The sequence below is a fragment of the Poeciliopsis prolifica genome, unplaced genomic scaffold (assembly GCF_027474105.1).
Source record: "Poeciliopsis prolifica strain line A6 unplaced genomic scaffold, Auburn_PproV2 SCAFFOLD009, whole genome shotgun sequence".
Lineage (NCBI taxonomy): Eukaryota > Metazoa > Chordata > Actinopteri > Cyprinodontiformes > Poeciliidae > Poeciliopsis > Poeciliopsis prolifica.
In genome coordinates this window covers 4234320-4241633 of record NW_026562384.1, presented here as the reverse complement: position 1 = coordinate 4241633, position 7314 = coordinate 4234320, and positions in this window count along the sequence as shown.

The window sequence follows — 7314 nt, the reverse complement described above, 5'->3', positions numbered from 1 at the left end:
AAAAGCAAAATACCTTCTGGAGGGAATTTTCGCAGTCAGATAGGACAAAAATGATCTGGCTTGGCGGAAGAGGCGATGGTAAGGTGTTTGTACTTAAGGACACGGCTGGGTTTTTCCAAAAGGATAATGATCCCAAACACATTGAAATGGTAGGAAATAATGAGCCTTCGGATCGCCTTGACCTCAGCGACACCAGAAAATTGTCTGCCATTCTTAAACGCCAGGTCAATTTGAGCGAAACAAAGGAATTGAAGATAATTTTAGTGAGAGGTATTTATGATTGCAATCACAAATACCTCAGGAAATAAGCCTGAAGTTCATTGATGTGAACACAAAAAGCAAGCAGGGAAGGGTTCAGCCTCCTCTGCTTTCACAAACTCCAACTTGAGAACTCAACTTTTTCCTATTGTTATTAATATTTTGACTATCTGGCTTACTGACGGTCGTCTGTCGTGTCATCGCCCCACCGAGGCGTGTCTTATTTTCTTTTATTTTTCCCCAGAACCAGTGGCAGATTCAGCCCCAGCGTTGTGGATGGATATCACCGCCGTGAGCTTGGAAAGAAAATGTATTGTCTTGTCCTTGGAAATATGGGACAGAAGTCAATAAGCTTCTGGAGTCTCGCTCTCGACTTTCGGAGGCCACGCATTCTTACGATTGCTATTTGACTGATGAAACAATAGCAAGGGAGGAGATGCCGAGTCTGCGTTATTGGATTTGGATTGTAACACCGTAGGATCAAATAAGGCTGGGAAGAGCCTTCGAATATCACGTTGGACCCACAACAGACAAAGGCGGATTGTTATTGCGCCGAACCGGCATTAATAATTCAATCATTTGACCCGTGACATGATTTCCCGTAAAACAATCTGATCCTCTGAGGGCTGATATTTGAAATCTATGCGTGTGTGTGTGTGTGTGTGTGTGTGTGTGTGTAGATGTATACGGCTGTGTCTGTATGTATGCGTGTGTGTGTGAGTCTGTTTTGACCTTCGCAGTATGACAGAGCCGAAGCCTTAGGCAACAGCTACAAGTGTAATGTTTAGAAGGCAGGAGAGTAAAGAGGAGAGACCAGATACGAGAAATTGTGTGTGTGGTGTGTGTGTGTGTGTGTGTGTGTGTGTGGGAAAGATATCTGAAGTCTGTGGTAGCCATTCCCCTCAGCGTCAGATGTGCCTACCCCCAGGGGGGCGTCAATAAGCATGCCAAAGAAAATGCAAGGTCTGGGAGAAAGAAAAAGAAGGAAGAAGAAACGTGAGAGGCATTCTAAAAGTCAGGCAGAAAACGTATGTAGAGGACATTAAAAGTAGAAAAAAAAAAAAAAAAGCCAATGCAAGAGAAGCTCCCCAGTATCATTGTAACGCACTTGTTTCAGAGTAGGCCTTCTGCCTGTGCACGCAAGATGAATGGAGCGACGTAAACTGCACCGCATGCACACGCAGAGGGAGCGACCCGGCTGCCTGCATGCATGCACAAGCAGAAAGCAGGGGGTGCCATCTATCAGGATGCGGGGGAAAAAAAAAAGACAAAAAAAAAAGGAGGGGGTTTGAGAGTGTGTGGTGGGGTAGAGGAGGAAATCTGTCCTGTGATGTCTGCAAACGAGGACTGCGGCGGCGCTGTCACATTGCATTTGGCTGCGACGTGGGAACCACGAAAGGGGGCTGCGAGGGATGGACCCGTCTGTGCGTGTACAGATAATGAACTTGGAAGGTAGGCTGGACGCTGCGGTTCTTGTCACAGCTGGTGGTGCCTCTGACGCCGCTGAGGGAAACCAAAAGAGGAGAAGACAAGGAGAGGAGGGTGTGTGTATGGGGGCGGGGGGAGAGACTAAGCAAAAGATATGAAGAGGCCTGCAGGAAGAAGGAGATAAAAAAAAGACGCAGAGTTAATTGACGAGGCACTGCCGCCGTTGTACCAGAATGAATATTTACTCTAATTAGAGACGGCTAATGTGTCCCCAGGTATAAAGGTTACCGAGCTTCCCTGAGGATAATTAGAGACACAGAGCTGGCATTGTCCAGGAGAGCTCCCTTTGTACATCATTAACAGTTCAGTGACAACAAAAGCCCAGTTAATAGAATGTAATGCGGTTTCCTCAACCATGCCTTTGTCCAAATGGTCATTAGAGTAAAGCCAAAGCCAAAAAATAAAAACCTCAGCAACTCCTCCCACCTCTTCATGTGACCCTGCACTTCTTTTTTTTTTTCGTTCTCCCAAAACCCCGGGCCTTGTGTCTGACCCCTTATCGCCTCCCTCCACATCGAGACGATGAACGAGATTTCAAGACACGGTTTTTGTAAAACAAAGTTAAACCTCGTCTGTAAAAGAATTAATTTTGCCAGAGAGAGAGAGAGAGAAAAGGAGCCAAATGTATAGATTTACAATTGCACACTCGAATTCCCCAGCATGTTTTAATGCATCGTAAACACTTGCTGTTTTTTGGTCTCTGTTCCAATAAAAACAGAGCGGCAGCGCGGGGGTGTAATATCTGGAGCTGGGGGAAATTAAAGCTGAGGTTCTTCCCCTCCTCAGTGCACTCCCTGCTCTGATACACACACACACCCACACACACACGCACACACACGGTTAATCAGCAGCCCAAAGAGAAATCTAAGACCACATCTACACCCAGTGGAGGAAACCTGATACAACCACATCTTCCCACAGCCACCCCCACCCCACTTTCTTTCTTTCCTTCTTTCTTTTCTTCTCTCTTTCTTTCTCTCTTTCCTAACCATCAACACACAGAGACACATGCCCCCACTGATAAATTAGACACAAGGTTCAGTATGATTAACTAAAGTTAATGAGCACTGAAAGTGATCCCAAACAAGGTAACCGTAGAAGGGAAGTATTTGAGGGAAACGCTACGTCTCCATTAGAAAATAGACTTCCTTTCCCTCTGTCTCTCTCTCTCTCTCTCGTTTTCTTTCTCCATTTCAGCCTTTTCGTTGCCGTTTCTAAAAGTCCTTTCACTGCACGGTGACAAACATAACCCTTCCGACTGGTGGAAAAATAAATCATACTTTCAAGTGAAGACAAATGCCTCATCCGCTGGGAGTAGCTGCAGGCTGTAGTCATAATGGCCTCTCTTTCTTTCAGCCTCCTTTCCTCTTTCTGTTTCTTTTTCCTCTCCAGGCGGGGAGTTTCCCCTGCACTAGTTTTTAAATATCCTCACAAACCGGCCTTACGCAGCAGAAAGCTGCAGTTCGGGGAAGATCAGCGGCGGAGATAGTTATCAGTGTTTCAGCTTGTGGCGGGCTGCAGAAGTAGTCGTATGCCACATTGCACATTTTTTAGGGTTTTTGTCACATTGCAAACACAAATTTGGTTGTATTTTTTTTCCTGGTGATTCTGTGTGACTATGACTATGGCGAAGCGAAAGAAAACGATACACGATTTTGAGAATTATTATTGTTTGTTTAAGCAGAAGATGTCTGAAAAAGGTAACAGCATTCGCTTTCATCAAAATTAAAGCAGCAGGTCTTCTGAGAGATGCCTTTCCCAGCTTTGTTAAGCTCAGAATTATTCATACCCCTTGTAGATTGACATCTAAAATTTTGTCATGCAAGATGAGGGTTTTCCTCTAATGTTTTATAAGCCTGGCGGCCCACCAGGCTTATATTCACAGATATTCCAAAAAAAAAACATAAAAGGACTATCAATTCGAAAAAAGAATGACTCATTTAAATATTTTATTAAACATGAAACATCACAATTATGTGAAAATGTCTTTATTGACCTTGCAGGGATCAAACCGTTTGTTAGTTCGACATGTTTCCGCGGCATTTGGATGATTTTTCTTTGTTGATGAGTGAGCTTTAAGACCCAAAGACTCTATCAGACATTGACTGGGCTTGATCAAAATGCCAACATTTCATCCAAAATTAAAAGATTAAGTCAAACCTATGTCCAGGGTAAGACGTGTTCAAATTGTAATCCTAGACTTTGACTAGGCCTCTTTAATCCATCGATTTTGAACCATTCAATTGCAGTTTTGGTAATGTGTTTCAGATTTCTCCAGCAGTCTCAGGTGTTTTGCGGTCCCCTGCAAGTTGTTGCCCAAAATGATCTCGTATTGATCTTTGTTCATCTTCTCGTCGCCAGCGTCTAAACAGCGTGATGCTGCCACCTTCAAGTCTGCACATGTGAATTGTGTTTGGAGTTAGCATGAGGTGTTATTTTCCCACCGATGATGTTTTGTACCTAAAAAGGCTTTCACTCTGTCCCGTTTGTGACTGGTGGCAATCTGTCAACAAGACGTCTGCTAGCTTTCTTCTCGACAGACGTTCACGAAGGTCGGATTTGTACAAAGCAGCACAACTTTACTTTGTAAGATATACTAAAGACCTGGGGGTGGAGGGGTAATGAGGCAAAATTTGACAAAAGCTTTGCGTCTTGTCATTAACTCCCTAACGTTAAGCATCCGGCTCAATTTGCTGCTGTCTGCTTTCGTTTTGTTGAGCAAACAACAGGAGCCATCGCTCATATCTCAGAAACACTCAACGCGGCCTCGCGAGCTCGTTACTCACGTCCGACCTGGTTGTCAGGGTACGGTGAAAAAAAACCAACGGATCTCACCCCCCCCACCACCCTCCCAACACTGCCCGCTCAGTTGATCGCGCTTGGCCCGACCCGGGCTTTGGCTGGGCTCGGGGCCGGACCAGCTGCAGAAGTCTGTCTCCCCTCCTCAGCTCTCAGTGCTATCGGGTTGCCCCTACTCCTCCTTCAGCCCATTACACAGGCCTCTTTATGCTGCGCTAAAAGCTGCTCATGTTCAGACCCTCCTGGGAAAAGCTCCTTAAAACATGTCAGGATGAGAGGCCCTGTCTGGTAAAATATTAATAGGAAGTTAATTGGTTGTTAATGGACTGGTGCTTGGGTAGGAATCATCCTCCATTAGGTGGACTACACCAACACAACCCCCCATTCAGGGGTGTCAATTTACCACCTTTTTTAATCTAATTGGTTTCCGGTCACTGTAGCACTGTAAATTTTTTTTTTAATGCAATAACTGCTCCACCCTTTCTCAAATGTATTTCCTCGTAGTGTGCTCAACCTGTTCTGTTACTCTGGTGCCAAATTGTAACCGAACCGTCGTCTCTTGTTAATTGTTCATTGTTTTCTCCCTCGCTCCACGCCTGTGCAAATCTTCCCACCCTCTGAAACATACGGAAACACTTTCCACTTTTTTGTTGTTGTTTGTGGTCAGCATAACTGTACTTTCTGCGGTCATCCTCACCCCAAGCAGAAACAAACAACTGAAAAGAAAGAAAGAATGGGAAAAAAAGGAAAAAAAAAATCCTCCTCTTGCGCTGGAGCACACATGTAATATTGATGCAGAGCAGACCCGGAGAAACAGAAAATCAAATGGAATCCAAGCTAAGTTCAAATGTCGACATCGACACATGCATTTTTGATCTCCGCAGAACCTACGAGACGGCGCTCCGTCTTAAAAGATGGCGGAGGGGGGAGAAGTGAGGCGGGCATGGGCGTCCGGGGAATATATTTTTAGAAATGAGTGATATTTCAGCGTTTGCAGCGCCGTTCAGCTCCACTTCATTTATGAGAGGGACAAATACTTGTTGAAAGAAGTTGTTCGGGAAATGGGACCTAAGATGGCGGTGGAGCTTACCCAGACTGACTTCTTTCTTTCTTTTTTCTCTTTCTTTTTTTTTTTTTTTTAATTGATCGGATTTTCAAAAGCACTCCAACAACAGCCAGCTCTCAAGTTTTTGTTTCCTGACTAAAACTTTTAAAAACTACAAAATCAAATCAGATTTTGTCAAGACAAGGGTAAAGAAGAAGAAGAAATAAAAACAATGATTGAGCTCAAATATTTATTTAGATCTTTTTAGTTTTTGTAACTAAAAAACATCAGGAGCTACTGCGTCCTTCTTTAACTCTAATACAGAGACCAGCTGACTTTATTTTTCTGAAAAGGGAAAATCTATAAAAAAAAAAAAAAGCAAAGTCTTTGCCTGATTTGAAAGTTTAAAAGGTACAAGAGCTAGTCAATAAGTGCCATAATTTACATGTACACATTTCATCTGGGCTGAGCTTTAATCGATAGAAACGATCTGAGTCGAACAGCTGACTGGATTAGATCAGTAGCAACTATTTTTAAAAATGTTCTAACTCAACAAAATTAGCTCAATTTCAACATTCCAACAGAAGGGCTCTAAAACTACAGGGGGTCATTTTATGTTCAGGGTTATTATTACCACAGTGAAACTTTTTTTTATTGCCTCACAGTTGCTTTTGGTGGAAGCTGTTTATTTTATGATTTTTTTTCCCAAACATGGAAATGGCCTCAATAATCAGAGTTGGAAAGAGGACTACAACAATTATACAAATACATGTGTGTGTGTTTTTTTTAAACACAATACACATTTATAAATAAAAATATAAAGCTACATTTTATCAGAAGTACACAGGAACTAATTTGAAGCTGACGTTCTTAAACCGAAAGGGAACTCTTTTGATTTAATATAATAAATTCTCTTCTCTCAGAGAACATCTCAAACACGAGGAAGGCATAAAATGCTGGTGGAGCTGCAGAGAAGTTGACGTTGCCGCATGACAGCTGCTATAAAAAAAAAAAAAAAGCTCGATAATTGCCCGGTCGTCTCTGCAATTTGACAGTTGGCGTGGGAACGAAAGTGTTCTCAGCCAAAGAGGCAGCATTGATGGCTGCTGATTAATAATAACTCTAATAAATTATAACATAATGTCATTTTTAGGATGTGGGATCTTTTAGAATCAATCTGATCCACTTATGGGTTTAACTCTGACAGGTTTTCAGAAGAGCTTTTTGGGAGTTAATGATTTGTTTAAGTAACACCAATTAGCGTTTTTATAATTAATTAGCTAAATAACTAAACTAAAAAGAGCATTATTGGACTTTGACAAAACCCCTTTTTCATCAATTTACAGCATCATTAATGAACGTGACTGTAATTAAAGCAAAGCTTTCTATTTTAAGTCAACATAAATACTAACAAGTTACAACATCGATGTATTTAATTGCTCTCAATCTCTAAAAAAAAAAGCCTGCATAGTTTGCAGTTGATCTGTCATGACTCAGCTCAATCAATATCAGTAAGAAATGAATATCCCTTCTTAAGATACTTTGCAGGCAGCGAGTTGCTACTTTTTAAGGAGTCGTCGTCGGTTTCGCCGCCTGGCAGAAGCGAGAGCGAAGACGTCCTCATCTGATTGTCAGAGCGCCCTGACCTTTGAGTTCGTTGACCTCCCCCGAGTCATTCCATGTCTGTTTCATGTATATTTTATTTACCGTAGCCCTTCAGCGGG